Below are 27,120 nucleotides of genomic sequence, written 5' to 3'. Positions count from 1 at the left end.
AGATGCCTATTCAACAAAGCTTAGCATGGTCAGCGTCGGTGGTGTAAAGGTTAGCATGGTTGCCTTCCAAGCAGTCGATCCGGGTTCGATTCCCGGCCGATGCAACTTTTTATTCCTGCAGGAACATAGCTAGAGAAACGTCGAGTTCATCTCTGACTGAAGAAAGTACAAATGAATTACTCCATGACTATACATCATGTTGATATATATAATTTGCTGTGGACACTTTCTGTTATCTCAGCCATGCTGTGAAGTGAAATATTGTGTGTAATCCAACGTAGAACTGACGGTATTACTGCTTCATTGACAGCCTGACACCGATTGTTGTGGGACAATGCTAAAAGCTGCACAACATTCCGTCCTTACATCAACTTCAATGTAAATGGACACGTTCTCTCATTCCAACGTTCTGATATATATAGAAAGACTCACCTGTGACCTCACAATGTCCTGACGTCACAGAAACGTGACATCACTGACAACAATCACATTGCGTCACAGACTAGGTGTTCTTACCAGGAGACACGCGTTTGGAGGCCTCTTTTTCAACCCCCAGAGGCGCAAAAAAAACCAAAAAGAGTGTGCATCGACCGGGAATCGAACCCGGGTCACCCGCGTGGCAGGCGAGTATTCTACCACTAGACCACCGATGCTTCACACTAACAGTGCCTTTTCTTAGCTTCTCATTCTTAAGTTAAAGAAGACAGCTGGCAAGGAGGAAGTGTTCAGTTGACGTGTCCATTTACTCCATATGGATGCAAATGCAGTGTCCTCTTCATTTAAATACAATTTGTTATCAGTGCTTCGTAGATTGTAGACCCTCGTTGCATAAGACAGAAATACATTTCCAAAGCCCAATTTCATTCAGTTTGTGACCTAAGCCGTCTCGTTTAGTGGCGTGCCTCGAAGCGTGGCCAATCAATCAGCAAATTTCATTAAGATGCCTATTCAACAAAGCTTAGCATGGTCAGCGTCGGTGGTGTAAAGGTTAGCATGGTTGCCTTCCAAGCAGTCGATCCGGGTTCGATTCCCGGCCGACGCAACTTTTTATTCTTGCAGGAACATAGCTAGAGAAACGTCGAGTTCATCTCTGACTGAAGAAAGTACAAATGAATTACTCCATGACTATACATCATGTTGATATATATAATTTGCTGTGGACACTTTCTGTTATCTCAGCCATGCTGTGAAGTGAAATATTGTGTGTAATCCAACGTAGAACTGACGGTATTACTGCTTCATTGACAGCCTGACACCGATTGCTGTGGGACAATGCTAAAAGCTGCACAACATTCCGTCCTTACATCAACTTCAATGTAAATGGACACGTTCTCTCATTCCAACGTTCTGATATATATAGAAAGACTCACCTGTGACCTCACAATGTCCTGACGTCACAGAAACGTGACATCACTGACAACAATCACATTGCGTCACAGACTAGGTGTTCTTACCAGGAGACACGCGTTTGGAGGCCTCTTTTTCAACCCCCAGAGGCGCAAAAAAACCCAAAAGAGTGTGCATCGACCGGGAATCGAACCCGGGTCACCCGCGTGGCAGGCGAGTATTCTACCACTAGACCACCGATGCTTCACACTAACAGTGCCTTTTCTTAGCTTCTCATTCTTAAGTTAAAGAAGACAGCTGGCAAGGAGGAAGTGTTCAGTTGACGTGTCCATTTACTCCATATGGATGCAAATGCAGTGTCCTCTTCATTTAAATACAATTTGTTATCAGTGCTTCGTAGATTGTAGACCCTCGTTGCATAAGACAGAAATACATTTCCAAAGCCCAATTTCATTCAGTTTGTGACGTAAGCCGTCTCGTTTAGTGGCGTGCCTCGAAGCGTGGCCAATCAATCAGCAAATTTCATTAAGATGCCTATTCAACCAATCCTAGCATGGTCAGCGTCGGTGGTGTAAAGGTTAGCATGGTTGCCTTCCAAGCAGTCGATCCGGGTTCGATTCCCGGCCGACGCAACTTTTTATTCCTGCAGGAACATAGCTAGAGAAACGTCGAGTTCATCTCTGACTGAAGAAAGTACAAATGAATTACTCCATGACTATACATCATGTTGATATATATAATTTGCTGTGGACACTTTCTGTTATCTCAGCCATGCTGTGAAGTGAAATATTGTGTGTAATCCAACGTAGAACTGACGGTATTACTGCTTCATTGACAGCCTGACACCGATTGCTGTGGGACAATGCTAAAAGCTGCACAACATTCCGTCCTTACATCAACTTCAATGTAAATGGACACGTTCTCTCATTCCAACGTTCTGATATATATAGAAAGACTCACCTGTGACCTCACAATGTCCTGACGTCACAGAAACGTGACATCACTGACAACAATCACATTGCGTCACAGACTAGGTGTTCTTACCAGGAGACACGCGTTTGGAGGCCTCTTTTTCAACCCCCAGAGGCGCAAAAAAAACCAAAAAGAGTGTGCATCGACCGGGAATCGAACCCGGGTCACCCGCGTGGCAGGCGAGTATTCTACCACTAGACCACCGATGCTTCACACTAACAGTGCCTTTTCTTAGCTTCTCATTCTTAAGTTAAAGAAGACAGCTGGCAAGGAGGAAGTGTTCAGTTGACGTGTCCATTTACTCCATATGGATGCAAATGCAGTGTCCTCTTCATTTAAATACAATTTGTTATCAGTGCTTCGTAGATTGTAGACCCTCGTTGCATAAGACAGAAATACATTTCCAAAGCCCAATTTCATTCAGTTTGTGACGTAAGCCGTCTCGTTTAGTGGCGTGCCTCGAAGCGTGGCCAATCAATCAGCAAATTTCATTAAGATGCCTATTCAACAAAGCTTAGCATGGTCAGCGTCGGTGGTGTAAAGGTTAGCATGGTTGCCTTCCAAGCAGTCGATCCGGGTTCGATTCCCGGCCGACGCAACTTTTTATTCCTGCAGGAACATAGCTAGAGAAACGTCGAGTTCATCTCTGACTGAAGAAAGTACAAATGAATTACTCCATGACTATACATCATGTTGATATATATAATTTGCTGTGGACACTTTCTGTTATCTCAGCCATGCTGTGAAGTGAAATATTGTGTGTAATCCAACGTAGAACTGACGGTATTACTGCTTCATTGACAGCCTGACACCGATTGCTGTGGGACAATGCTAAAAGCTGCACAACATTCCGTCCTTACATCAACTTCAATGTAAATGGACACGTTCTCTCATTCCAACGTTCTGATATATATAGAAAGACTCACCTGTGACCTCACAATGTCCTGACGTCACAGAAACGTGACATCACTGACAACAATCACATTGCGTCACAGACTAGGTGTTCTTACCAGGAGACACGCGTTTGGAGGCCTCTTTTTCAACCCCCAGAGGCGCAAAAAAACCCAAAAAGAGTGTGCATCGACCGGGAATCGAACCCGGGTCACCCGCGTGGCAGGCGAGTATTCTACCACTAGACCACCGATGCTTCACACTAACAGTGCCTTTTCTTAGCTTCTCATTCTTAAGTTAAAGAAGACAGCTGGCAAGGAGGAAGTGTTCAGTTGACGTGTCCATTTACTCCATATGGATGCAAATGCAGTGTCCTCTTCATTTAAATACAATTTGTTATCAGTGCTTCGTAGATTGTAGACCCTCGTTGCATAAGACAGAAATACATTTCCAAAGCCCAATTTCATTCAGTTTGTGACGTAAGCCGTCTCGTTTAGTGGCGTGCCTCGAAGCGTGGCCAATCAATCAGCAAATTTCATTAAGATGCCTATTCAACAAAGCTTAGCATGGTCAGCGTCGGTGGTGTAAAGGTTAGCATGGTTGCCTTCCAAGCAGTCGATCCGGGTTCGATTCCCGGCCGACGCAACTTTTTATTCCTGCAGGAACATAGCTAGAGAAACGTCGAGTTCATCTCTGACTGAAGAAAGTACAAATGAATTACTCCATGACTATACATCATGTTGATATATATAATTTGCTGTGGACACTTTCTGTTATCTCAGCCATGCTGTGAAGTGAAATATTGTGTGTAATCCAACGTAGAACTGACGGTATTACTGCTTCATTGACAGCCTGACACCGATTGCTGTGGGACAATGCTAAAAGCTGCACAACATTCCGTCCTTACATCAACTTCAATGTAAATGGACACGTTCTCTCATTCCAACGTTCTGATATATATAGAAAGACTCACCTGTGACCTCACAATGTCCTGACGTCACAGAAACGTGACATCACTGACAACAATCACATTGCGTCACAGACTAGGTGTTCTTACCAGGAGACACGCGTTTGGAGGCCTCTTTTTCAACCCCCAGAGGCGCAAAAAAACCCAAAAAGAGTGTGCATCGACCGGGAATCGAACCCGGGTCACCCGCGTGGCAGGCGAGTATTCTACCACTAGACCACCGATGCTTCACACTAACAGTGCCTTTTCTTAGCTTCTCATTCTTAAGTTAAAGAAGACAGCTGGCAAGGAGGAAGTGTTCAGTTGACGTGTCCATTTACTCCATATGGATGCAAATGCAGTGTCCTCTTCATTTAAATACAATTTGTTATCAGTGCTTCGTAGATTGTAGACCCTCGTTGCATAAGACAGAAATACATTTCCAAAGCCCAATTTCATTCAGTTTGTGACCTAAGCCGTCTCGTTTAGTGGCGTGCCTCGAAGCGTGGCCAATCAATCAGCAAATTTCATTAAGATGCCTATTCAACAAAGCTTAGCATGGTCAGCGTCGGTGGTGTAAAGGTTAGCATGGTTGCCTTCCAAGCAGTCGATCCGGGTTCGATTCCCGGCCGACGCAACTTTTTATTCCTGCAGGAACATAGCTAGAGAAACGTCGAGTTCATCTCTGACTGAAGAAAGTACAAATGAATTACTCCATGACTATACATCATGTTGATATATATAAAATTACTCCATGACTATACATCATGTTGATATATATAATTTGCTGTGGACACTTTCTGTTATCTCAGCCATGCTGTGAAGTGAAATATTGTGTGTAATCCCACGTAGAACTGACGGTATTACTGCTTCATTGACAGCCTGACACCGATTGTTGTGGGACAATGCTAAAAGCTGCACAACATTCCGTCCTTACATCAACTTCAATGTAAATGGACACGTTCTCTCATTCCAACGTTCTGATATATATAGAAAGACTCACCTGTGACCTCACAATGTCCTGACGTCACAGAAACGTGACATCACTGACAACAATCACATTGCGTCACAGACTAGGTGTTCTTACCAGGAGACACGCGTTTGGAGGCCTCTTTTTCAACCCCCAGAGGCGCAAAAAAAACCAAAAAGAGTGTGCATCGACCGGGAATCGAACCCGGGTCACCCGCGTGGCAGGCGAGTATTCTTCCACTAGACCACCGATGCTTCACACTAACAGTGCCTTTTCTTAGCTTCTCATTCTTAAGTTAAAGAAGACAGCTGGCAAGGAGGAAGTGTTCAGTTGACGTGTCCATTTACTCCATATGGATGCAAATGCAGTGTCCTCTTCATTTAAATACAATTTGTTATCAGTGCTTCGTAGATTGTAGACCCTCGTTGCATAAGACAGAAATACATTTCCAAAGCCCAATTTCATTCAGTTTGTGACGTAAGCCGTCTCGTTTAGTGGCGTGCCTCGAAGCGTGGCCAATCAATCAGCAAATTTCATTAAGATGCCTATTCAACCAATCCTAGCATGGTCAGCGTCGGTGGTGTAAAGGTTAGCATGGTTGCCTTCCAAGCAGTCGATCCGGGTTCGATTCCCGGCCGACGCAACTTTTTATTCCTGCAGGAACATAGCTAGAGAAACGTCGAGTTCATCTCTGACTGAAGAAAGTACAAATGAATTACTCCATGACTATACATCATGTTGATATATATAATTTGCTGTGGACACTTTCTGTTATCTCAGCCATGCTGTGAAGTGAAATATTGTGTGTAATCCAACGTAGAACTGACGGTATTACTGCTTCATTGACAGCCTGACACCGATTGCTGTGGGACAATGCTAAAAGCTGCACAACATTCCGTCCTTACATCAACTTCAATGTAAATGGACACGTTCTCTCATTCCAACGTTCTGATATATATAGAAAGACTCACCTGTGACCTCACAATGTCCTGACGTCACAGAAACGTGACATCACTGACAACAATCACATTGCGTCACAGACTAGGTGTTCTTACCAGGAGACACGCGTTTGGAGGCCTCTTTTTCAACCCCCAGAGGCGCAAAAAAAACCAAAAAGAGTGTGCATCGACCGGGAATCGAACCCGGGTCACCCGCGTGGCAGGCGAGTATTCTACCACTAGACCACCGATGCTTCACACTAACAGTGCCTTTTCTTAGCTTCTCATTCTTAAGTTAAAGAAGACAGCTGGCAAGGAGGAAGTGTTCAGTTGACGTGTCCATTTACTCCATATGGATGCAAATGCAGTGTCCTCTTCATTTAAATACAATTTGTTATCAGTGCTTCGTAGATTGTAGACCCTCGTTGCATAAGACAGAAATACATTTCCAAAGCCCAATTTCATTCAGTTTGTGACGTAAGCCGTCTCGTTTAGTGGCGTGCCTCGAAGCGTGGCCAATCAATCAGCAAATTTCATTAAGATGCCTATTCAACAAAGCTTAGCATGGTCAGCGTCGGTGGTGTAAAGGTTAGCATGGTTGCCTTCCAAGCAGTCGATCCGGGTTCGATTCCCGGCCGACGCAACTTTTTATTCCTGCAGGAACATAGCTAGAGAAACGTCGAGTTCATCTCTGACTGAAGAAAGTACAAATGAATTACTCCATGACTATACATCATGTTGATATATATAATTTGCTGTGGACACTTTCTGTTATCTCAGCCATGCTGTGAAGTGAAATATTGTGTGTAATCCAACGTAGAACTGACGGTATTACTGCTTCATTGACAGCCTGACACCGATTGCTGTGGGACAATGCTAAAAGCTGCACAACATTCCGTCCTTACATCAACTTCAATGTAAATGGACACGTTCTCTCATTCCAACGTTCTGATATACAGTATGGTTCAAAATTATTGAGAATAGCTAAAGCATTTCATATTATTAAACAAGAACAAATCAGATAAAATTGAATGTATTGTGAAAGTGAACTGACCTTTTCATGTTGTGTAGGTAACAATTTAATATTTTATCAAGTCTCCTTGAGCTTCACGGCACAGTCTAAGACGGGTAGGCATACTTCCTATCAGAGAGGTTAGTGTCTCGTGAGTTATGCTGTCCCAGTATCGGACCACTTCTCTCTTCATGTCTTCAATTTTTGTCAACCCCTTTTGATTCACACATTCCTTCATCATCCCCCAAATGTTCTCAATGGGATTTAAGTCAGGACTATATGCAGGAAATGGTAATGCAGTCACATTTTTCTCCCGAAACCACTGCTTGGCATGTTTTGCGGTGTGTTTAGGATCATTATCTTGCTGCAAAATCCAGTCATTTCCATAAAACACATGTGCACTTGGAAGCAGAAAATTATCTAATATGTTAGTGTAGCGTTGACTTGTCAGATTTCCCTCAAACACACACAGCGGGGTCGTTCCTAATAAGGATATCCCTCCCCATAGATGAAACTTTGGGCTGTATTTAGGTCGTCGATACAACGGTGCTGACGCAGACTTTGTCAATATTTTCACATTATTGGGATATACCCATATTGAGCTTTCATCAGTAAAAATCACATTTTCCCAGTCAAAGTTTTCATGTGCCAAACACCACTCAATACGCCTGTCTTTATGTTCTTGTTTCATGAGAGGAGAAAGAATTCCAGTCTTTTTCTCCCATCCAAGATCAATCAAATTTCTTCTAACTGTAGATTTTGATACAACTGTTGATCCCCTTTCTATCATTTCATACCTGATGTTGGAGATGCTTGCCCTTTGCTTTTTAGACGCTAAAATTCCCAGCCGGACGCGATCTGAGAAGTCCAATTTTCTGGGTCTCCCTGCTCCTTTCTGATGCCCAAAATCCTTTCCCTCTTTAAAATTCTTCCTAATCCTATACACAGTAGAAAGAGGAGTTCCTGTTCTCTCTGCCAGTGTATTTACATCATCAATTCCTTGATTACACAACTCAAAAATCAACCTTCTTTTATCTTCAGCAGACATTGTTGACAGTGCTGAGGAAAATGGCGTCTGCTACAAATTCAGGGGAGGTAACTCTAATTGTACTATACTCAGTAGGCCAAGATGAGTTACCTCCCTTATACCATTACTTAGTTTTAAGTATCAGTGAATCAGTTGAGGTGTTAGGATAGCTCAAAGTAAGAAGAAAAATTCTCAATAATTATGAACCAGACTATATATAGAAAGACTCACCTGTGACCTCACAATGTCCTGACGTCACAGAAACGTGACATCACTGACAACAATCACATTGCGTCACAGACTAGGTGTTCTTACCAGGAGACACGCGTTTGGAGGCCTCTTTTTCAACCCCCAGAGGCGCAAAAAAAACCAAAAAGAGTGTGCATCGACCGGGAATCGAACCCGGGTCACCCGCGTGGCAGGCGAGTATTCTACCACTAGACCACCGATGCTTCACACTAACAGTGCCTTTTCTTAGCTTCTCATTCTTAAGTTAAAGAAGACAGCTGGCAAGGAGGAAGTGTTCAGTTGACGTGTCCATTTACTCCATATGGATGCAAATGCAGTGTCCTCTTCATTTAAATACAATTTGTTATCAGTGCTTCGTAGATTGTAGACCCTCGTTGCATAAGACAGAAATACATTTCCAAAGCCCAATTTCATTCAGTTTGTGACGTAAGCCGTCTCGTTTAGTGGCGTGCCTCGAAGCGTGGCCAATCAATCGGCAAATTTCATTAAGATGCCTATTCAACAAAGCTTAGCATGGTCAGCGTCGGTGGTGTAAAGGTTAGCATGGTTGCCTTCCAAGCAGTCGATCCGGGTTCGATTCCCGGCCGACGCAACTTTTTATTCCTGCAGGAACATAGCTACAGAAACGTCGAGTTCATCTCTGACTGAAGAAAGTACAAATGAATTACTCCATGACTATACATCATTTTGATATATATAAAATTACTCCATGACTATACATCATGTTGATATATATAATTTGCTGTGGACACTTTCTGTTATCTCAGCCATGCTGTGAAGTGAAATATTGTGTGTAATCCCACGTAGAACTGACGGTATTACTGCTTCATTGACAGCCTGACACCGATTGTTGTGGGACAATGCTAAAAGCTGCACAACATTCCGTCCTTACATCAACTTCAATGTAAATGGACACGTTCTCTCATTCCAACGTTCTGATATATATAGAAAGACTCACCTGTGACCTCACAATGTCCTGACGTCACAGAAACGTGACATCACTGACAACAATCACATTGCGTCACAGACTAGGTGTTCTTACCAGGAGACACGCGTTTGGAGGCCTCTTTTTCAACCCCCAGAGGCGCAAAAAAAACCAAAAAGAGTGTGCATCGACCGGGAATCGAACCCGGGTCACCCGCGTGGCAGGCGAGTATTCTTCCACTAGACCACCGATGCTTCACACTAACAGTGCCTTTTCTTAGCTTCTCATTCTTAAGTTAAAGAAGACAGCTGGCAAGGAGGAAGTGTTCAGTTGACGTGTCCATTTACTCCATATGGATGCAAATGCAGTGTCCTCTTCATTTAAATACAATTTGTTATCAGTGCTTCGTAGATTGTAGACCCTCGTTGCATAAGACAGAAATACATTTCCAAAGCCCAATTTCATTCAGTTTGTGACCTAAGCCGTCTCGTTTAGTGGCGTGCCTCGAAGCGTGGCCAATCAATCAGCAAATTTCATTAAGATGCCTATTCAACCAATCCTAGCATGGTCAGCGTCGGTGGTGTAAAGGTTAGCATGGTTGCCTTCCAAGCAGTCGATCCGGGTTCGATTCCCGGCCGACGCAACTTTTTATTCCTGCAGGAACATAGCTAGAGAAACGTCGAGTTCATCTCTGACTGAAGAAAGTACAAATGAATTACTCCATGACTATACATCATGTTGATATATATAATTTGCTGTGGACACTTTCTGTTATCTCAGCCATGCTGTGAAGTGAAATATTGTGTGTAATCCAACGTAGAACTGACGGTATTACTGCTTCATTGACAGCCTGACACCGATTGCTGTGGGACAATGCTAAAAGCTGCACAACATTCCGTCCTTACATCAACTTCAATGTAAATGGACACGTTCTCTCATTCCAACGTTCTGATATATATAGAAAGACTCACCTGTGACCTCACAATGTCCTGACGTCACAGAAACGTGACATCACTGACAACAATCACATTGCGTCACAGACTAGGTGTTCTTACCAGGAGACACGCGTTTGGAGGCCTCTTTTTCAACCCCCAGAGGCGCAAAAAAAACCAAAAAGAGTGTGCATCGACCGGGAATCGAACCCGGGTCACCCGCGTGGCAGGCGAGTATTCTACCACTAGACCACCGATGCTTCACACTAACAGTGCCTTTTCTTAGCTTCTCATTCTTAAGTTAAAGAAGACAGCTGGCAAGGAGGAAGTGTTCAGTTGACGTGTCCATTTACTCCATATGGATGCAAATGCAGTGTCCTCTTCATTTAAATACAATTTGTTATCAGTGCTTCGTAGATTGTAGACCCTCGTTGCATAAGACAGAAATACATTTCCAAAGCCCAATTTCATTCAGTTTGTGACGTAAGCCGTCTCGTTTAGTGGCGTGCCTCGAAGCGTGGCCAATCAATCAGCAAATTTCATTAAGATGCCTATTCAACAAAGCTTAGCATGGTCAGCGTCGGTGGTGTAAAGGTTAGCATGGTTGCCTTCCAAGCAGTCGATCCGGGTTCGATTCCCGGCCGACGCAACTTTTTATTCCTGCAGGAACATAGCTAGAGAAACGTCGAGTTCATCTCTGACTGAAGAAAGTACAAATGAATTACTCCATGACTATACATCATGTTGATATATATAATTTGCTGTGGACACTTTCTGTTATCTCAGCCATGCTGTGAAGTGAAATATTGTGTGTAATCCAACGTAGAACTGACGGTATTACTGCTTCATTGACAGCCTGACACCGATTGCTGTGGGACAATGCTAAAAGCTGCACAACATTCCGTCCTTACATCAACTTCAATGTAAATGGACACGTTCTCTCATTCCAACGTTCTGATATATATAGAAAGACTCACCTGTGACCTCACAATGTCCTGACGTCACAGAAACGTGACATCACTGACAACAATCACATTGCGTCACAGACTAGGTGTTCTTACCAGGAGACACGCGTTTGGAGGCCTCTTTTTCAACCCCCAGAGGCGCAAAAAAAACCAAAAAGAGTGTGCATCGACCGGGAATCGAACCCGGGTCACCCGCGTGGCAGGCGAGTATTCTACCACTAGACCACCGATGCTTCACACTAACAGTGCCTTTTCTTAGCTTCTCATTCTTAAGTTAAAGAAGACAGCTGGCAAGGAGGAAGTGTTCAGTTGACGTGTCCATTTACTCCATATGGATGCAAATGCAGTGTCCTCTTCATTTAAATACAATTTGTTATCAGTGCTTCGTAGATTGTAGACCCTCGTTGCATAAGACAGAAATACATTTCCAAAGCCCAATTTCATTCAGTTTGTGACGTAAGCCGTCTCGTTTAGTGGCGTGCCTCGAAGCGTGGCCAATCAATCGGCAAATTTCATTAAGATGCCTATTCAACAAAGCTTAGCATGGTCAGCGTCGGTGGTGTAAAGGTTAGCATGGTTGCCTTCCAAGCAGTCGATCCGGGTTCGATTCCCGGCCGACGCAACTTTTTATTCCTGCAGGAACATAGCTAGAGAAACGTCGAGTTCATCTCTGACTGAAGAAAGTACAAATGAATTACTCCATGACTATACATCATGTTGATATATATAATTTGCTGTGGACACTTTCTGTTATCTCAGCCATGCTGTGAAGTGAAATATTGTGTGTAATCCAACGTAGAACTGACGGTATTACTGCTTCATTGACAGCCTGACACCGATTGCTGTGGGACAATGCTAAAAGCTGCACAACATTCCGTCCTTACATCAACTTCAATGTAAATGGACACGTTCTCTCATTCCAACGTTCTGATATATATAGAAAGACTCACCTGTGACCTCACAATGTCCTGACGTCACAGAAACGTGACATCACTGACAACAATCACATTGCGTCACAGACTAGGTGTTCTTACCAGGAGACACGCGTTTGGAGGCCTCTTTTTCAACCCCCAGAGGCGCAAAAAAACCCCAAAAAGAGTGTGCATCGACCGGGAATCGAACCCGGGTCACCCGCGTGGCAGGCGAGTATTCTACCACTAGACCACCGATGCTTCACACTAACAGTGCCTTTTCTTAGCTTCTCATTCTTAAGTTAAAGAAGACAGCTGGCAAGGAGGAAGTGTTCAGTTGACGTGTCCATTTACTCCATATGGATGCAAATGCAGTGTCCTCTTCATTTAAATACAATTTGTTATCAGTGCTTCGTAGATTGTAGACCCTCGTTGCATAAGACAGAAATACATTTCCAAAGCCCAATTTCATTCAGTTTGTGACGTAAGCCGTCTCGTTTAGTGGCGTGCCTCGAAGCGTGGCCAATCAATCAGCAAATTTCATTAAGATGCCTATTCAACAAAGCTTAGCATGGTCAGCGTCAGTGGTGAAAAGGTTAGCATGGTTGCCTTCCAAGCAGTCGATCCGGGTTCGATTCCCGGCCGACGCAACTTTTTATTCCTGCAGGAACATAGCTAGAGAAACGTCGAGTTCATCTCTGACTGAAGAAAGTACAAATGAATTACTCCATGACTATACATCATGTTGATATATATAATTTGCTGTGGACACTTTCTGTTATCTCAGCCATGCTGTGAAGTGAAATATTGTGTGTAATCCAACGTAGAACTGACGGTATTACTGCTTCATTGACAGCCTGACACCGATTGCTGTGGGACAATGCTAAAAGCTGCACAACATTCCGTCCTTACATCAACTTCAATGTAAATGGACACGTTCTCTCATTCCAACGTTCTGATATATATAGAAAGACTCACCTGTGACCTCACAATGTCCTGACGTCACAGAAACGTGACATCACTGACAACAATCACATTGCGTCACAGACTAGGTGTTCTTACCAGGAGACACGCGTTTGGAGGCCTCTTTTTCAACCCCCAGAGGCGCAAAAAAAACCAAAAAGAGTGTGCATCGACCGGGAATCGAACCCGGGTCACCCGCGTGGCAGGCGAGTATTCTACCACTAGACCACCGATGCTTCACACTAACAGTGCCTTTTCTTAGCTTCTCATTCTTAAGTTAAAGAAGACAGCTGGCAAGGAGGAAGTGTTCAGTTGACGTGTCCATTTACTCCATATGGATGCAAATGCAGTGTCCTCTTCATTTAAATACAATTTGTTATCAGTGCTTCGTAGATTGTAGACCCTCGTTGCATAAGACAGAAATACATTTCCAAAGCCCAATTTCATTCAGTTTGTGACGTAAGCCGTCTCGTTTAGTGGCGTGCCTCGAAGCGTGGCCAATCAATCAGCAAATTTCATTAAGATGCCTATTCAACAAAGCTTAGCATGGTCAGCGTCGGTGGTGTAAAGGTTAGCATGGTTGCCTTCCAAGCAGTCGATCCGGGTTCGATTCCCGGCCGACGCAACTTTTTATTCCTGCAGGAACATAGCTAGAGAAACGTCGAGTTCATCTCTGACTGAAGAAAGTACAAATGAATTACTCCATGACTATACATCATGTTGATATATATAATTTGCTGTGGACACTTTCTGTTATCTCAGCCATGCTGTGAAGTGAAATATTGTGTGTAATCCAACGTAGAACTGACGGTATTACTGCTTCATTGACAGCCTGACACCGATTGCTGTGGGACAATGCTAAAAGCTGCACAACATTCCGTCCTTACATCAACTTCAATGTAAATGGACACGTTCTCTCATTCCAACGTTCTGATATATATAGAAAGACTCACCTGTGACCTCACAATGTCCTGACGTCACAGAAACGTGACATCACTGACAACAATCACATTGCGTCACAGACTAGGTGTTCTTACCAGGAGACACGCGTTTGGAGGCCTCTTTTTCAACCCCCAGAGGCGCAAAAAAACCCAAAAAGAGTGTGCATCGACCGGGAATCGAACCCGGGTCACCCGCGTGGCAGGCGAGTATTCTACCACTAGACCACCGATGCTTCACACTAACAGTGCCTTTTCTTAGCTTCTCATTCTTAAGTTAAAGAAGACAGCTGGCAAGGAGGAAGTGTTCAGTTGACGTGTCCATTTACTCCATATGGATGCAAATGCAGTGTCCTCTTCATTTAAATACAATTTGTTATCAGTGCTTCGTAGATTGTAGACCCTCGTTGCATAAGACAGAAATACATTTCCAAAGCCCAATTTCATTCAGTTTGTGACGTAAGCCGTCTCGTTTAGTGGCGTGCCTCGAAGCGTGGCCAATCAATCAGCAAATTTCATTAAGATGCCTATTCAACAAAGCTTAGCATGGTCAGCGTCGGTGGTGTAAAGGTTAGCATGGTTGCCTTCCAAGCAGTCGATCCGGGTTCGATTCCCGGCCGACGCAACTTTTTATTCCTGCAGGAACATAGCTAGAGAAACGTCGAGTTCATCTCTGACTGAAGAAAGTACAAATGAATTACTCCATGACTATACATCATGTTGATATATATAAAATTACTCCATGACTATACATCATGTTGATATATATAATTTGCTGTGGACACTTTCTGTTATCTCAGCCATGCTGTGAAGTGAAATATTGTGTGTAATCCAACGTAGAACTGACGGTATTACTGCTTCATTGACAGCCTGACACCGATTGCTGTGGGACAATGCTAAAAGCTGCACAACATTCCGTCCTTACATCAACTTCAATGTAAATGGACACGTTCTCTCATTCCAACGTTCTGATATATATAGAAAGACTCACCTGTGACCTCACAATGTCCTGACGTCACAGAAACGTGACATCACTGACAACAATCACATTGCGTCACAGACTAGGTGTTCTTACCAGGAGACACGCGTTTGGAGGCCTCTTTTTCAACCCCCAGAGGCGCAAAAAAAACCAAAAAGAGTGTGCATCGACCGGGAATCGAACCCGGGTCACCCGCGTGGCAGGCGAGTATTCTACCACTAGACCACCGATGCTTCACACTAACAGTGCCTTTTCTTAGCTTCTCATTCTTAAGTTAAAGAAGACAGCTGGCAAGGAGGAAGTGTTCAGTTGACGTGTCCATTTACTCCATATGGATGCAAATGCAGTGTCCTCTTCATTTAAATACAATTTGTTATCAGTGCTTCGTAGATTGTAGACCCTCGTTGCATAAGACAGAAATACATTTCCAAAGCCCAATTTCATTCAGTTTGTGACGTAAGCCGTCTCGTTTAGTGGCGTGCCTCGAAGCGTGGCCAATCAATCAGCAAATTTCATTAAGATGCCTATTCAACAAAGCTTAGCATGGTCAGCGTCGGTGGTGTAAAGGTTAGCATGGTTGCCTTCCAAGCAGTCGATCCGGGTTCGATTCCCGGCCGACGCAACTTTTTATTCCTGCAGGAACATAGCTAGAGAAACGTCGAGTTCATCTCTGACTGAAGAAAGTACAAATGAATTACTCCATGACTATACATCATTTTGATATATATAATTTGCTGTGGACACTTTCTGTTATCTCAGCCATGCTGTGAAGTGAAATATTGTGTGTAATCCAACGTAGAACTGACGGTATTACTGCTTCATTGACAGCCTGACACCGATTGCTGTGGGACAATGCTAAAAGCTGCACAACATTCCGTCCTTACATCAACTTCAATGTAAATGGACACGTTCTCTCATTCCAACGTTCTGATATATATAGAAAGACTCACCTGTGACCTCACAATGTCCTGACGTCACAGAAACGTGACATCACTGACAACAATCACATTGCGTCACAGACTAGGTGTTCTTACCAGGAGACACGCGTTTGGAGGCCTCTTTTTCAACCCCCAGAGGCGCAAAAAAACGCAAAAGAGTGTGCATCGACCGGGAATCCAACCCGGGTCACCCGCGTGGCAGGCGAGTATTCTACCACTAGACCACCGATGCTTCACACTAACAGTGCCTTTTCTTAGCTTCTCATTCTTAAGTTAAAGAAGACAGCTGGCAAGGAGGAAGTGTTCAGTTGACGTGTCCATTTACTCCATATGGATGCAAATGCAGTGTCCTCTTCATTTAAATACAATTTGTTATCAGTGCTTCGTAGATTGTAGACCCTCGTTGCATAAGACAGAAATACATTTCCAAAGCCCAATTTCATTCAGTTTGTGACGTAAGCCGTCTCGTTTAGTGGCGTGCCTCGAAGCGTGGCCAATCAATCAGCAAATTTCATTAAGATGCCTATTCAACAAAGCTTAGCATGGTCAGCGTCGGTGGTGTAAAGGTTAGCATGGTTGCCTTCCAAGCAGTCGATCCGGGTTCGTTTCCCGGCCGACGCAACTTTTTATTCCTGCAGGAACATAGCTAGAGAAACGTCGAGTTTATCTCTGATTGAAGAAAGTACAAATGAATTACTCCATGACTATACATCATGTTGATATATATAATTTGCTGTGGACACTTTCTGTTATCTCAGCCATGCTGTGAAGTGAAATATTGTGTGTAATCCAACGTAGAACTGACGGTATTACTGCTTCATTGACAGCCTGACACCGATTGCTGTGGGACAATGCTAAAAGCTGCACAACATTCCGTCCTTACATCAACTTCAATGTAAATGGACACGTTCTCTCATTCCAACGTTCTGATATATATAGAAAGACTCACCTGTGACCTCACAATGTCCTGACGTCACAGAAACGTGACATCACTGACAACAATCACATTGCGTCACAGACTAGGTGTTCTTACCAGGAGACACGCGTTTGGAGGCCTCTTTTTCAACCCCCAGAGGCGCAAAAAAACCCAAAAAGAGTGTGCGTCGACCGGGAATCGAACCCGGGTCACCCGCGTGGCAGGCGAGTATTCTACCACTAGACCACCGATGCTTCACACTAACAGTGCCTTTTCTTAGCTTCTCATTCTTAAGTTAAAGAAGACAGCTGGCAAGGAGGAAGTGTTCAGTTGACGTGTCCATTTACTCCATATGGATGCAAATGCAGTGTCCTCTTCATTTAAATACAATTTGTTATCAGTGCTTCGTAGATTGTAGACCCTCGTTGCATAAGACAGAAATACATTTCCAAAGCCCAATTTCATTCAGTTTGTGACGTAAGCCGTCTCGTTTAGTGGCGTGCCTCGAAGCGTGGCCAATCAATCAGCAAATTTCATTAAGATGCCTATTCAACAAAGCTTAGCATGGTCAGCGTCGGTGGTGTAAAGGTTAGCATGGTTGCCTTCCAAGCAGTCGATCCGGGTTCGATTCCCGGCCGACGCAACTTTTTATTCCTGCAGGAACATAGCTAGAGAAACGTCGAGTTCATCTCTGACTGAAGAAAGTACAAATGAATTACTCCATGACTATACATCATGTTGATATATATAATTTGCTGTGGACACTTTCTGTTATCTCAGCCATGCTGTGAAGTGAAATATTGTGTGTAATCCAACGTAGAACTGACGGTATTACTGCTTCATTGACAGCCTGACACCGATTGCTGTGGGACAATGCTAAAAGCTGCACTACATTCCGTCCTTACATCAACTTCAATGTAAATGGACACGTTCTCTCATTCCAACGTTCTGATATATATAGAAAGACTCACCTGTGACCTCACAATGTCCTGACGTCACAGAAACGTGACATCACTGACAACAATCACATTGCGTCACAGACTAGGTGTTCTTACCAGGAGACACGCGTTTGGAGGCCTCTTTTTCAACCCCCAGAGGCGCAAAAAAACCCAAAAAGAGTGTGCATCGACCGGGAATCGAACCCGGGTCACCCGCGTGGCAGGCGAGTATTCTACCACTAGACCACCGATGCTTCACACTAACAGTGCCTTTTCTTAGCTTCTCATTCTTAAGTTAAAGAAGACAGCTGGCAAGGAGGAAGTGTTCAGTTGACGTGTCCATTTACTCCATATGGATGCAAATGCAGTGTCCTCTTCATTTAAATACAATTTGTTATCAGTGCTTCGTAGATTGTAGACCCTCGTTGCATAAGACAGAAATACATTTCCAAAGCCCAATTTCATTCAGTTTGTGACGTAAGCCGTCTCGTTTAGTGGCGTGCCTCGAAGCGTGGCCAATCAATCAGCAAATTTCATTAAGATGCCTATTCAACAAAGCTTAGCATGGTCAGCGTCGGTGGTGTAAAGGTTAGCATGGTTGCCTTCCAAGCAGTCGATCCGGGTTCGATTCCCGGCCGACGCAACTTTTTATTCCTGCAGGAACATAGCTAGAGAAACGTCGAGTTCATCTCTGACTGAAGAAAGTACAAATGAATTACTCCATGACTATACATCATGTTGATATATATAATTTGCTGTGGACACTTTCTGTTATCTCAGCCATGCTGTGAAGTGAAATATTGTGTGTAATCCAACGTAGAACTGACGGTATTACTGCTTCATTGACAGCCTGACACCGATTGCTGTGGGACAATGCTAAAAGCTGCACAACATTCCGTCCTTACATCAACTTCAATGTAAATGGACACGTTCTCTCATTCCAACGTTCTGATATATATAGAAAGACTCACCTGTGACCTCACAATGTCCTGACGTCACAGAAACGTGACATCACTGACAACAATCACATTGCGTCACAGACTAGGTGTTCTTACCAGGAGACACGCGTTTGGAGGCCTCTTTTTCAACCCCCAGAGGCGCAAAAAAAACCAAAAAGAGTGTGCATCGACCGGGAATCGAACCCGGGTCACCCGCGTGGCAGGCGAGTATTCTACCACTAGACCACCGATGCTTCACACTAACAGTGCCTTTTCTTAGCTTCTCATTCTTAAGTTAAAGAAGACAGCTGGCAAGGAGGAAGTGTTCAGTTGACGTGTCCATTTACTCCATATGGATGCAAATGCAGTGTCCTCTTCATTTAAATACAATTTGTTATCAGTGCTTCGTAGATTGTAGACCCTCGTTGCATAAGACAGAAATACATTTCCAAAGCCCAATTTCATTCAGTTTGTGACGTAAGCCGTCTCGTTTAGTGGCGTGCCTCGAAGCGTGGCCAATCAATCAGCAAATTTCATTAAGATGCCTATTCAACAAAGCTTAGCATGGTCAGCGTCGGTGGTGTAAAGGTTAGCATGGTTGCCTTCCAAGCAGTCGATCCGGGTTCGATTCCCGGCCGACGCAACTTTTTATTCCTGCAGGAACATAGCTAGAGAAACGTCGAGTTCATCTCTGACTGAAGAAAGTACAAATGAATTACTCCATGACTATACATCATTTTGATATATATAATTTGCTGTGGACACTTTCTGTTATCTCAGCCATGCTGTGAAGTGAAATATTGTGTGTAATCCAACGTAGAACTGACGGTATTACTGCTTCATTGACAGCCTGACACCGATTGCTGTGGGACAATGCTAAAAGCTGCACAACATTCCGTCCTTACATCAACTTCAATGTAAATGGACACGTTCTCTCATTCCAACGTTCTGATATATATAGAAAGACTCACCTGTGACCTCACAATGTCCTGACGTCACAGAAACGTGACATCACTGACAACAATCACATTGCGTCACAGACTAGGTGTTCTTACCAGGAGACACGCGTTTGGAGGCCTCTTTTTCAACCCCCAGAGGCGCAAAAAAAACCAAAAAGAGTGTGCATCGACCGGGAATCGAACCCGGGTCACCCGCGTGGCAGGCGAGTATTCTACCACTAGACCACCGATGCTTCACACTAACAGTGCCTTTTCTTAGCTTCTCATTCTTAAGTTAAAGAAGACAGCTGGCAAGGAGGAAGTGTTCAGTTGACGTGTCCATTTACTCCATATGGATGCAAATGCAGTGTCCTCTTCATTTAAATACAATTTGTTATCAGTGCTTCGTAGATTGTAGACCCTCGTTGCATAAGACAGAAATACATTTCCAAAGCCCAATTTCATTCAGTTTGTGACGTAAGCCGTCTCGTTTAGTGGCGTGCCTCGAAGCGTGGCCAATCAATCAGCAAATTTCATTAAGATGCCTATTCAACAAAGCTTAGCATGGTCAGCGTCGGTGGTGTAAAGGTTAGCATGGTTGCCTTCCAAGCAGTCGATCCGGGTTCGATTCCCGGCCGACGCAACTTTTTATTCCTGCAGGAACATAGCTAGAGAAACGTCGAGTTCATCTCTGACTGAAGAAAGTACAAATGAATTACTCCATGACTATACATCATGTTGATATATATAATTTGCTGTGGACACTTTCTGTTATCTCAGCCATGCTGTGAAGTGAAATATTGTGTGTAATCCAACGTAGAACTGACGGTATTACTGCTTCATTGACAGCCTGACACCGATTGCTGTGGGACAATGCTAAAAGCTGCACAACATTCCGTCCTTACATCAACTTCAATGTAAATGGACACGTTCTCTCATTCCAACGTTCTGATATATATAGAAAGACTCACCTGTGACCTCACAATGTCCTGACGTCACAGAAACGTGACATCACTGACAACAATCACATTGCGTCACAGACTAGGTGTTCTTACCAGGAGACACGCGTTTGGAGGCCTCTTTTTCAACCCCCAGAGGCGCAAAAAAAACCAAAAAGAGTGTGCATCGACCGGGAATCGAACCCGGGTCACCCGCGTGGCAGGCGAGTATTCTACCACTAGACCACCGATGCTTCACACTAACAGTGCCTTTTCTTAGCTTCTCATTCTTAAGTTAAAGAAGACAGCTGGCAAGGAGGAAGTGTTCAGTTGACGTGTCCATTTACTCCATATGGATGCAAATGCAGTGTCCTCTTCATTTAAATACAATTTGTTATCAGTGCTTCGTAGATTGTAGACCCTCGTTGCATAAGACAGAAATACATTTCCAAAGCCCAATTTCATTCAGTTTGTGACGTAAGCCGTCTCGTTTAGTGGCGTGCCTCGAAGCGTGGCCAATCAATCAGCAAATTTCATTAAGATGCCTATTCAACAAAGCTTAGCATGGTCAGCGTCGGTGGTGTAAAGGTTAGCATGGTTGCCTTCCAAGCAGTCGATCCGGGTTCGATTCCCGGCCGACGCAACTTTTTATTCCTGCAGGAACATAGCTAGAGAAACGTCGAGTTCATCTCTGACTGAAGAAAGTACAAATGAATTACTCCATGACTATACATCATGTTGATATATATAATTTGCTGTGGACACTTTCTGTTATCTCAGCCATGCTGTGAAGTGAAATATTGTGTGTAATCCAACGTAGAACTGACGGTATTACTGCTTCATTGACAGCCTGACACCGATTGCTGTGGGACAATGCTAAAAGCTGCACAACATTCCGTCCTTACATCAACTTCAATGTAAATGGACACGTTCTCTCATTCCAACGTTCTGATATATATAGAAAGACTCACCTGTGACCTCACAATGTCCTGACGTCACAGAAACGTGACATCACTGACAACAATCACATTGCGTCACAGACTAGGTGTTCTTACCAGGAGACACGCGTTTGGAGGCCTCTTTTTCAACCCCCAGAGGCGCAAAAAAAACCAAAAAGAGTGTGCATCGACCGGGAATCGAACCCGGGTCACCCGCGTGGCAGGCGAGTATTCTACCACTAGACCACCGATGCTTCACACTAACAGTGCCTTTTCTTAGCTTCTCATTCTTAAGTTAAAGAAGACAGCTGGCAAGGAGGAAGTGTTCAGTTGACGTGTCCATTTACTCCATATGGATGCAAATGCAGTGTCCTCTTCATTTAAATACAATTTGTTATCAGTGCTTCGTAGATTGTAGACCCTCGTTGCATAAAACAGAAATACATTTCCAAAGCCCAATTTCATTCAGTTTGTGACGTAAGCCGTCTCGTTTAGTGGCGTGCCTCGAAGCGTGGCCAATCAATCAGCAAATTTCATTAAGATGCCTATTCAACAAAGCTTAGCATGGTCAGCGTCGGTGGTGTAAAGGTTAGCATGGTTGCCTTCCAAGCAGTCGATCCGGGTTCGATTCCCGGCCGACGCAACTTTTTATTCCTGCAGGAACATAGCTAGAGAAACGTCGAGTTCATCTCTGACTGAAGAAAGTACAAATGAATTACTCCATGACTATACATCATGTTGATATATATAATTTGCTGTGGACACTTTCTGTTATCTCAGCCATGCTGTGAAGTGAAATATTGTGTGTAATCCAACGTAGAACTGACGGTATTACTGCTTCATTGACAGCCTGACACCGATTGCTGTGGGACAATGCTAAAAGCTGCACAACATTCCGTCCTTACATCAACTTCAATGTAAATGGACACGTTCTCTCATTCCAACGTTCTGATATATATAGAAAGACTCACCTGTGACCTCACAATGTCCTGACGTCACAGAAACGTGACATCACTGACAACAATCACATTGCGTCACAGACTAGGTGTTCTTACCAGGAGACACGCGTTTGGAGGCCTCTTTTTCAACCCCCAGAGGCGCAAAAAAAACCAAAAAGAGTGTGCATCGACCGGGAATCGAACCCGGGTCACCCGCGTGGCAGGCGAGTATTCTAGCACTAGACCACCGATGCTTCACACTAACAGTGCCTTTTCTTAGCTTCTCATTCTTAAGTTAAAGAAGACAGCTGGCAAGGAGGAAGTGTTCAGTTGACGTGTCCATTTACTCCATATGGATGCAAATGCAGTGTCCTCTTCATTTAAATACAATTTGTTATCAGTGCTTCGTAGATTGTAGACCCTCGTTGCATAAGACAGAAATACATTTCCAAAGCCCAATTTCATTCAGTTTGTGACGTAAGCCGTCTCGTTTAGTGGCGTGCCTCGAAGCGTGGCCAATCAATCAGCAAATTTCATTAAGATGCCTATTCAACAAAGCTTAGCATGGTCAGCGTCGGTGGTGTAAAGGTTAGCATGGTTGCCTTCCAAGCAGTCGATCCGGGTTCGATTCCCGGCCGACGCAACTTTTTATTCCTGCAGGAACATAGCTAGAGAAACGTCGAGTTCATCTCTGACTGAAGAAAGTACAAATGAATTACTCCATGACTATACATCATTTTGATATATATAATTTGCTGTGGACACTTTCTGTTATCTCAGCCATGCTGTGAAGTGAAATATTGTGTGTAATCCAACGTAGAACTGACGGTATTACTGCTTCATTGACAGCCTGACACCGATTGCTGTGGGACAATGCTAAAAGCTGCACAACATTCCGTCCTTACATCAACTTCAATGTAAATGGACACGTTCTCTCATTCCAACGTTCTGATATATATAGAAAGACTCACCTGTGACCTCACAATGTCCTGACGTCACAGAAACGTGACATCACTGACAACAATCACATTGCGTCACAGACTAGGTGTTCTTACCAGGAGACACGCGTTTGGAGGCCTCTTTTTCAACCCCCAGAGGCGCAAAAAAAACCCAAAAAGAGTGTGCATCGACCGGGAATCGAACCCGGGTCACCCGCGTGGCAGGCGAGTATTCTACCACTAGACCACCGATGCTTCACACTAACAGTGCCTTTTCTTAGCTTCTCATTCTTAAGTTAAAGAAGACAGCTGGCAAGGAGGAAGTGTTCAGTTGACGTGTCCATTTACTCCATATGGATGCAAATGCAGTGTCCTCTTCATTTAAATACAATTTGTTATCAGTGCTTCGTAGATTGTAGACCCTCGTTGCATAAGACAGAAATACATTTCCAAAGCCCAATTTCATTCAGTTTGTGACGTAAGCCGTCTCGTTTAGTGGCGTGCCTCGAAGCGTGGCCAATCAATCAGCAAATTTCATTAAGATGCCTATTCAACAAAGCTTAGCATGGTCAGCGTCGGTGGTGTAAAGGTTAACATGGTTGCCTTCCAAGCAGTCGATCCGGGTTCGATTCCCGGCCGACGCAACTTTTTATTCCTGCAGGAACATAGCTAGAGAAACGTCGAGTTCATCTCTGACTGAAGAAAGTACAAATGAATTACTCCATGACTATACATCATGTTGATATATATAATTTGCTGTGGACACTTTCTGTTATCTCAGCCATGCTGTGAAGTGAAATATTGTGTGTAATCCAACGTAGAACTGACGGTATTACTGCTTCATTGACAGCCTGACACCGATTGCTGTGGGACAATGCTAAAAGCTGCACAACATTCCGTCCTTACATCAACTTCAATGTAAATGGACACGTTCTCTCATTCCAACGTTCTGATATATATAGAAAGACTCACCTGTGACCTCACAATGTCCTGACGTCACAGAAACGTGACATCACTGACAACAATCACATTGCGTCACAGACTAGGTGTTCTTACCAGGAGACACGCGTTTGGAGGCCTCTTTTTCAACCCCCAGAGGCGCAAAAAAAAACCAAAAAGAGTGTGCATCGACCGGGAATCGAACCCGGGTCACCCGCGTGGCAGGCGAGTATTCTACCACTAGACCACCGATGCTTCACACTAACAGTGCCTTTTCTTAGCTTCTCATTCTTAAGTTAAAGAAGACAGCTGGCAAGGAGGAAGTGTTCAGTTGACGTGTCCATTTACTCCATATGGATGCAAATGCAGTGTCCTCTTCATTTAAATACAATTTGTTATCAGTGCTTCGTAGATTGTAGACCCTCGTTGCATAAGACAGAAATACATTTCCAAAGCCCAATTTCATTCAGTTTGTGACGTAAGCCGTCTCGTTTAGTGGCGTGCCTCGAAGCGTGGCCAATCAATCAGCAAATTTCATTAAGATGCCTATTCAACAAAGCTTAGCATGGTCAGCGTCGGTGGTGTAAAGGTTAGCATGGTTGCCTTCCAAGCAGTCGATCCGGGTTCGATTCCCGGCCGACGCAACTTTTTATTCCTGCAGGAACATAGCTAGAGAAACGTCGAGTTCATCTCTGACTGAAGAAAGTACAAATGAATTACTCCATGACTATACATCATTTTGATATATATAATTTGCTGTGGACACTTTCTGTTATCTCAGCCATGCTGTGAAGTGAAATATTGTGTGTAATCCAACGTAGAACTGACGGTATTACTGCTTCATTGACAGCCTGACACCGATTGCTGTGGGACAATGCTAAAAGCTGCACAACATTCCGTCCTTACATCAACTTCAATGTAAATGGACACGTTCTCTCATTCCAACGTTCTGATATATATAGAAAGACTCACCTGTGACCTCACAATGTCCTGACGTCACAGAAACGTGACATCACTGACAACAATCACATTGCGTCACAGACTAGGTGTTCTTACCAGGAGACACGCGTTTGGAGGCCTCTTTTTCAACCCCCAGAGGCGCAAAAAAAACCCAAAAAGAGTGTGCATCGACCGGGAATCGAACCCGGGTCACCCGCGTGGCAGGCGAGTATTCTACCACTAGACCACCGATGCTTCACACTAACAGTGCCTTTTCTTAGCTTCTCATTCTTAAGTTAAAGAAGACAGCTGGCAAGGAGGAAGTGTTCAGTTGACGTGTCCATTTACTCCATATGGATGCAAATGCAGTGTCCTCTTCATTTAAATACAATTTGTTATCAGTGCTTCGTAGATTGTAGACCCTCGTTGCATAAGACAGAAATACATTTCCAAAGCCCAATTTCATTCAGTTTGTGACGTAAGCCGTCTCGTTTAGTGGCGTGCCTCGAAGCGTGGCCAATCAATCAGCAAATTTCATTAAGATGCCTATTCAACAAAGCTTAGCATGGTCAGCGTCGGTGGTGTAAAGGTTAGCATGGTTGCCTTCCAAGCAGTCGATCCGGGTTCGATTCCCGGCCGACGCAACTTTTTATTCCTGCAGGAACATAGCTAGAGAAACGTCGAGTTCATCTCTGACTGAAGAAAGTACAAATGAATTACTCCATGACTATACATCATTTTGATATATATAATTTGCTGTGGACACTTTCTGTTATCTCAGCCATGCTGTGAAGTGAAATATTGTGTGTAATCCAACGTAGAACTGACGGTATTACTGCTTCATTGACAGCCTGACACCGATTGCTGTGGGACAATGCTAAAAGCTGCACAACATTCCGTCCTTACATCAACTTCAATGTAAATGGACACGTTCTCTCATTCCAACGTTCTGATATATATAGAAAGACTCACCTGTGACCTCACAATGTCCTGACGTCACAGAAACGTGACATCACTGACAACAATCACATTGCGTCACAGACTAGGTGTTCTTACCAGGAGACACGCGTTTGGAGGCCTCTTTTTCAACCCCCAGAGGCGCAAAAAAAACCCAAAAAGAGTGTGCATCGACCGGGAATCGAACCCGGGTCACCCGCGTGGCAGGCGAGTATTCTACCACTAGACCACCGATGCTTCACACTAACAGTGCCTTTTCTTAGCTTCTCATTCTTAAGTTAAAGAAGACAGCTGGCAAGGAGGAAGTGTTCAGTTGACGTGTCCATTTACTCCATATGGATGCAAATGCAGTGTCCTCTTCATTTAAATACAATTTGTTATCAGTGCTTCGTAGATTGTAGACCCTCGTTGCATAAGACAGAAATACATTTCCAAAGCCCAATTTCATTCAGTTTGTGACGTAAGCCGTCTCGTTTAGTGGCGTGCCTCGAAGCGTGGCCAATCAATCAGCAAATTTCATTAAGATGCCTATTCAACAAAGCTTAGCATGGTCAGCGTCGGTGGTGTAAAGGTTAGCATGGTTGCCTTCCAAGCAGTCGATCCGGGTTCGATTCCCGGCCGACGCAACTTTTTATTCCTGCAGGAACATAGCTAGAGAAACGTCGAGTTCATCTCTGACTGAAGAAAGTACAAATGAATTACTCCATGACTATACATCATTTTGATATATATAATTTGCTGTGGACACTTTCTGTTATCTCAGCCATGCTGTGAAGTGAAATATTGTGTGTAATCCAACGTAGAACTGACGGTATTACTGCTTCATTGACAGCCTGACACCGATTGCTGTGGGACAATGCTAAAAGCTGCACAACATTCCGTCCTTACATCAACTTCAAT

At 43.9% G+C, this 27,120-nt stretch overlaps 54 non-coding genes across 54 annotated transcripts; 27 read left to right on the top strand and 27 right to left on the bottom strand.

The window, feature by feature from the left end:
- Positions 1-32: 32 nt before the first annotated feature.
- On the top strand, positions 33-104 carry Trnag-ucc (transfer RNA glycine (anticodon UCC)). The gene has a single exon. It is a non-coding gene; the product is annotated as a tRNA-Gly (tRNA).
- A 478-nt stretch (positions 105-582) lies between these two features.
- On the bottom strand, positions 583-653 carry Trnag-gcc (transfer RNA glycine (anticodon GCC)). The gene has a single exon. It is a non-coding gene; the product is annotated as a tRNA-Gly (tRNA).
- Positions 654-970: 317 nt separating this feature from the next.
- On the top strand, positions 971-1,042 carry Trnag-ucc (transfer RNA glycine (anticodon UCC)). Its single transcript has one exon. It is a non-coding gene; the product is annotated as a tRNA-Gly (tRNA).
- Positions 1,043-1,519: 477 nt separating this feature from the next.
- Positions 1,520-1,590, bottom strand: Trnag-gcc (transfer RNA glycine (anticodon GCC)). The gene has a single exon. It is a non-coding gene; the product is annotated as a tRNA-Gly (tRNA).
- Positions 1,591-1,907: 317 nt separating this feature from the next.
- On the top strand, positions 1,908-1,979 carry Trnag-ucc (transfer RNA glycine (anticodon UCC)). Its single transcript has one exon. It is a non-coding gene; the product is annotated as a tRNA-Gly (tRNA).
- Positions 1,980-2,457: 478 nt separating this feature from the next.
- On the bottom strand, positions 2,458-2,528 carry Trnag-gcc (transfer RNA glycine (anticodon GCC)). Its single transcript has one exon. It is a non-coding gene; the product is annotated as a tRNA-Gly (tRNA).
- Positions 2,529-2,845: 317 nt separating this feature from the next.
- Trnag-ucc (transfer RNA glycine (anticodon UCC)) lies at positions 2,846-2,917 on the top strand. The gene has a single exon. It is a non-coding gene; the product is annotated as a tRNA-Gly (tRNA).
- A 478-nt stretch (positions 2,918-3,395) lies between these two features.
- Trnag-gcc (transfer RNA glycine (anticodon GCC)) lies at positions 3,396-3,466 on the bottom strand. Its single transcript has one exon. It is a non-coding gene; the product is annotated as a tRNA-Gly (tRNA).
- A 317-nt stretch (positions 3,467-3,783) lies between these two features.
- On the top strand, positions 3,784-3,855 carry Trnag-ucc (transfer RNA glycine (anticodon UCC)). Its single transcript has one exon. It is a non-coding gene; the product is annotated as a tRNA-Gly (tRNA).
- A 478-nt stretch (positions 3,856-4,333) lies between these two features.
- Trnag-gcc (transfer RNA glycine (anticodon GCC)) lies at positions 4,334-4,404 on the bottom strand. Its single transcript has one exon. It is a non-coding gene; the product is annotated as a tRNA-Gly (tRNA).
- A 317-nt stretch (positions 4,405-4,721) lies between these two features.
- Trnag-ucc (transfer RNA glycine (anticodon UCC)) lies at positions 4,722-4,793 on the top strand. The gene has a single exon. It is a non-coding gene; the product is annotated as a tRNA-Gly (tRNA).
- Positions 4,794-5,309: 516 nt separating this feature from the next.
- On the bottom strand, positions 5,310-5,380 carry Trnag-gcc (transfer RNA glycine (anticodon GCC)). Its single transcript has one exon. It is a non-coding gene; the product is annotated as a tRNA-Gly (tRNA).
- A 317-nt stretch (positions 5,381-5,697) lies between these two features.
- Positions 5,698-5,769, top strand: Trnag-ucc (transfer RNA glycine (anticodon UCC)). The gene has a single exon. It is a non-coding gene; the product is annotated as a tRNA-Gly (tRNA).
- Positions 5,770-6,247: 478 nt separating this feature from the next.
- Positions 6,248-6,318, bottom strand: Trnag-gcc (transfer RNA glycine (anticodon GCC)). The gene has a single exon. It is a non-coding gene; the product is annotated as a tRNA-Gly (tRNA).
- Positions 6,319-6,635: 317 nt separating this feature from the next.
- On the top strand, positions 6,636-6,707 carry Trnag-ucc (transfer RNA glycine (anticodon UCC)). The gene has a single exon. It is a non-coding gene; the product is annotated as a tRNA-Gly (tRNA).
- A 1,777-nt stretch (positions 6,708-8,484) lies between these two features.
- Positions 8,485-8,555, bottom strand: Trnag-gcc (transfer RNA glycine (anticodon GCC)). The gene has a single exon. It is a non-coding gene; the product is annotated as a tRNA-Gly (tRNA).
- Positions 8,556-8,872: 317 nt separating this feature from the next.
- Trnag-ucc (transfer RNA glycine (anticodon UCC)) lies at positions 8,873-8,944 on the top strand. The gene has a single exon. It is a non-coding gene; the product is annotated as a tRNA-Gly (tRNA).
- A 516-nt stretch (positions 8,945-9,460) lies between these two features.
- Trnag-gcc (transfer RNA glycine (anticodon GCC)) lies at positions 9,461-9,531 on the bottom strand. Its single transcript has one exon. It is a non-coding gene; the product is annotated as a tRNA-Gly (tRNA).
- Positions 9,532-9,848: 317 nt separating this feature from the next.
- Positions 9,849-9,920, top strand: Trnag-ucc (transfer RNA glycine (anticodon UCC)). Its single transcript has one exon. It is a non-coding gene; the product is annotated as a tRNA-Gly (tRNA).
- Positions 9,921-10,398: 478 nt separating this feature from the next.
- Trnag-gcc (transfer RNA glycine (anticodon GCC)) lies at positions 10,399-10,469 on the bottom strand. The gene has a single exon. It is a non-coding gene; the product is annotated as a tRNA-Gly (tRNA).
- Positions 10,470-10,786: 317 nt separating this feature from the next.
- Trnag-ucc (transfer RNA glycine (anticodon UCC)) lies at positions 10,787-10,858 on the top strand. The gene has a single exon. It is a non-coding gene; the product is annotated as a tRNA-Gly (tRNA).
- Positions 10,859-11,336: 478 nt separating this feature from the next.
- Positions 11,337-11,407, bottom strand: Trnag-gcc (transfer RNA glycine (anticodon GCC)). The gene has a single exon. It is a non-coding gene; the product is annotated as a tRNA-Gly (tRNA).
- Positions 11,408-11,724: 317 nt separating this feature from the next.
- Trnag-ucc (transfer RNA glycine (anticodon UCC)) lies at positions 11,725-11,796 on the top strand. Its single transcript has one exon. It is a non-coding gene; the product is annotated as a tRNA-Gly (tRNA).
- A 479-nt stretch (positions 11,797-12,275) lies between these two features.
- Positions 12,276-12,346, bottom strand: Trnag-gcc (transfer RNA glycine (anticodon GCC)). Its single transcript has one exon. It is a non-coding gene; the product is annotated as a tRNA-Gly (tRNA).
- An 867-nt stretch (positions 12,347-13,213) lies between these two features.
- Positions 13,214-13,284, bottom strand: Trnag-gcc (transfer RNA glycine (anticodon GCC)). Its single transcript has one exon. It is a non-coding gene; the product is annotated as a tRNA-Gly (tRNA).
- Positions 13,285-13,601: 317 nt separating this feature from the next.
- Trnag-ucc (transfer RNA glycine (anticodon UCC)) lies at positions 13,602-13,673 on the top strand. The gene has a single exon. It is a non-coding gene; the product is annotated as a tRNA-Gly (tRNA).
- A 478-nt stretch (positions 13,674-14,151) lies between these two features.
- On the bottom strand, positions 14,152-14,222 carry Trnag-gcc (transfer RNA glycine (anticodon GCC)). The gene has a single exon. It is a non-coding gene; the product is annotated as a tRNA-Gly (tRNA).
- Positions 14,223-14,539: 317 nt separating this feature from the next.
- Trnag-ucc (transfer RNA glycine (anticodon UCC)) lies at positions 14,540-14,611 on the top strand. Its single transcript has one exon. It is a non-coding gene; the product is annotated as a tRNA-Gly (tRNA).
- A 516-nt stretch (positions 14,612-15,127) lies between these two features.
- Positions 15,128-15,198, bottom strand: Trnag-gcc (transfer RNA glycine (anticodon GCC)). Its single transcript has one exon. It is a non-coding gene; the product is annotated as a tRNA-Gly (tRNA).
- A 317-nt stretch (positions 15,199-15,515) lies between these two features.
- Positions 15,516-15,587, top strand: Trnag-ucc (transfer RNA glycine (anticodon UCC)). Its single transcript has one exon. It is a non-coding gene; the product is annotated as a tRNA-Gly (tRNA).
- A 477-nt stretch (positions 15,588-16,064) lies between these two features.
- Positions 16,065-16,135, bottom strand: Trnag-gcc (transfer RNA glycine (anticodon GCC)). Its single transcript has one exon. It is a non-coding gene; the product is annotated as a tRNA-Gly (tRNA).
- A 317-nt stretch (positions 16,136-16,452) lies between these two features.
- Positions 16,453-16,524, top strand: Trnag-ucc (transfer RNA glycine (anticodon UCC)). Its single transcript has one exon. It is a non-coding gene; the product is annotated as a tRNA-Gly (tRNA).
- Positions 16,525-17,002: 478 nt separating this feature from the next.
- Trnag-gcc (transfer RNA glycine (anticodon GCC)) lies at positions 17,003-17,073 on the bottom strand. Its single transcript has one exon. It is a non-coding gene; the product is annotated as a tRNA-Gly (tRNA).
- Positions 17,074-17,390: 317 nt separating this feature from the next.
- Trnag-ucc (transfer RNA glycine (anticodon UCC)) lies at positions 17,391-17,462 on the top strand. The gene has a single exon. It is a non-coding gene; the product is annotated as a tRNA-Gly (tRNA).
- A 478-nt stretch (positions 17,463-17,940) lies between these two features.
- Trnag-gcc (transfer RNA glycine (anticodon GCC)) lies at positions 17,941-18,011 on the bottom strand. Its single transcript has one exon. It is a non-coding gene; the product is annotated as a tRNA-Gly (tRNA).
- A 317-nt stretch (positions 18,012-18,328) lies between these two features.
- Trnag-ucc (transfer RNA glycine (anticodon UCC)) lies at positions 18,329-18,400 on the top strand. The gene has a single exon. It is a non-coding gene; the product is annotated as a tRNA-Gly (tRNA).
- A 478-nt stretch (positions 18,401-18,878) lies between these two features.
- On the bottom strand, positions 18,879-18,949 carry Trnag-gcc (transfer RNA glycine (anticodon GCC)). Its single transcript has one exon. It is a non-coding gene; the product is annotated as a tRNA-Gly (tRNA).
- A 317-nt stretch (positions 18,950-19,266) lies between these two features.
- On the top strand, positions 19,267-19,338 carry Trnag-ucc (transfer RNA glycine (anticodon UCC)). The gene has a single exon. It is a non-coding gene; the product is annotated as a tRNA-Gly (tRNA).
- Positions 19,339-19,816: 478 nt separating this feature from the next.
- On the bottom strand, positions 19,817-19,887 carry Trnag-gcc (transfer RNA glycine (anticodon GCC)). Its single transcript has one exon. It is a non-coding gene; the product is annotated as a tRNA-Gly (tRNA).
- A 317-nt stretch (positions 19,888-20,204) lies between these two features.
- Positions 20,205-20,276, top strand: Trnag-ucc (transfer RNA glycine (anticodon UCC)). Its single transcript has one exon. It is a non-coding gene; the product is annotated as a tRNA-Gly (tRNA).
- Positions 20,277-20,754: 478 nt separating this feature from the next.
- Positions 20,755-20,825, bottom strand: Trnag-gcc (transfer RNA glycine (anticodon GCC)). The gene has a single exon. It is a non-coding gene; the product is annotated as a tRNA-Gly (tRNA).
- Positions 20,826-21,142: 317 nt separating this feature from the next.
- On the top strand, positions 21,143-21,214 carry Trnag-ucc (transfer RNA glycine (anticodon UCC)). The gene has a single exon. It is a non-coding gene; the product is annotated as a tRNA-Gly (tRNA).
- A 478-nt stretch (positions 21,215-21,692) lies between these two features.
- On the bottom strand, positions 21,693-21,763 carry Trnag-gcc (transfer RNA glycine (anticodon GCC)). Its single transcript has one exon. It is a non-coding gene; the product is annotated as a tRNA-Gly (tRNA).
- Positions 21,764-22,080: 317 nt separating this feature from the next.
- Trnag-ucc (transfer RNA glycine (anticodon UCC)) lies at positions 22,081-22,152 on the top strand. The gene has a single exon. It is a non-coding gene; the product is annotated as a tRNA-Gly (tRNA).
- A 478-nt stretch (positions 22,153-22,630) lies between these two features.
- On the bottom strand, positions 22,631-22,701 carry Trnag-gcc (transfer RNA glycine (anticodon GCC)). Its single transcript has one exon. It is a non-coding gene; the product is annotated as a tRNA-Gly (tRNA).
- Positions 22,702-23,018: 317 nt separating this feature from the next.
- Positions 23,019-23,090, top strand: Trnag-ucc (transfer RNA glycine (anticodon UCC)). Its single transcript has one exon. It is a non-coding gene; the product is annotated as a tRNA-Gly (tRNA).
- A 479-nt stretch (positions 23,091-23,569) lies between these two features.
- Positions 23,570-23,640, bottom strand: Trnag-gcc (transfer RNA glycine (anticodon GCC)). Its single transcript has one exon. It is a non-coding gene; the product is annotated as a tRNA-Gly (tRNA).
- A 317-nt stretch (positions 23,641-23,957) lies between these two features.
- Positions 23,958-24,029, top strand: Trnag-ucc (transfer RNA glycine (anticodon UCC)). The gene has a single exon. It is a non-coding gene; the product is annotated as a tRNA-Gly (tRNA).
- Positions 24,030-24,508: 479 nt separating this feature from the next.
- Positions 24,509-24,579, bottom strand: Trnag-gcc (transfer RNA glycine (anticodon GCC)). The gene has a single exon. It is a non-coding gene; the product is annotated as a tRNA-Gly (tRNA).
- A 317-nt stretch (positions 24,580-24,896) lies between these two features.
- Positions 24,897-24,968, top strand: Trnag-ucc (transfer RNA glycine (anticodon UCC)). The gene has a single exon. It is a non-coding gene; the product is annotated as a tRNA-Gly (tRNA).
- A 479-nt stretch (positions 24,969-25,447) lies between these two features.
- On the bottom strand, positions 25,448-25,518 carry Trnag-gcc (transfer RNA glycine (anticodon GCC)). The gene has a single exon. It is a non-coding gene; the product is annotated as a tRNA-Gly (tRNA).
- A 317-nt stretch (positions 25,519-25,835) lies between these two features.
- Positions 25,836-25,907, top strand: Trnag-ucc (transfer RNA glycine (anticodon UCC)). Its single transcript has one exon. It is a non-coding gene; the product is annotated as a tRNA-Gly (tRNA).
- Positions 25,908-26,386: 479 nt separating this feature from the next.
- On the bottom strand, positions 26,387-26,457 carry Trnag-gcc (transfer RNA glycine (anticodon GCC)). Its single transcript has one exon. It is a non-coding gene; the product is annotated as a tRNA-Gly (tRNA).
- Positions 26,458-26,774: 317 nt separating this feature from the next.
- On the top strand, positions 26,775-26,846 carry Trnag-ucc (transfer RNA glycine (anticodon UCC)). The gene has a single exon. It is a non-coding gene; the product is annotated as a tRNA-Gly (tRNA).
- Positions 26,847-27,120: the final 274 nt, after the last annotated feature.

The sequence above is a fragment of the Haliotis asinina genome, chromosome 6 (genome assembly GCF_037392515.1).
Source record: "Haliotis asinina isolate JCU_RB_2024 chromosome 6, JCU_Hal_asi_v2, whole genome shotgun sequence".
Classification (NCBI taxonomy): domain Eukaryota; kingdom Metazoa; phylum Mollusca; class Gastropoda; order Lepetellida; family Haliotidae; genus Haliotis; species Haliotis asinina.
The sequence above is the reverse complement of the archived record's forward strand: the minus strand, read 5'-3'. Positions and strand labels throughout refer to the sequence as shown.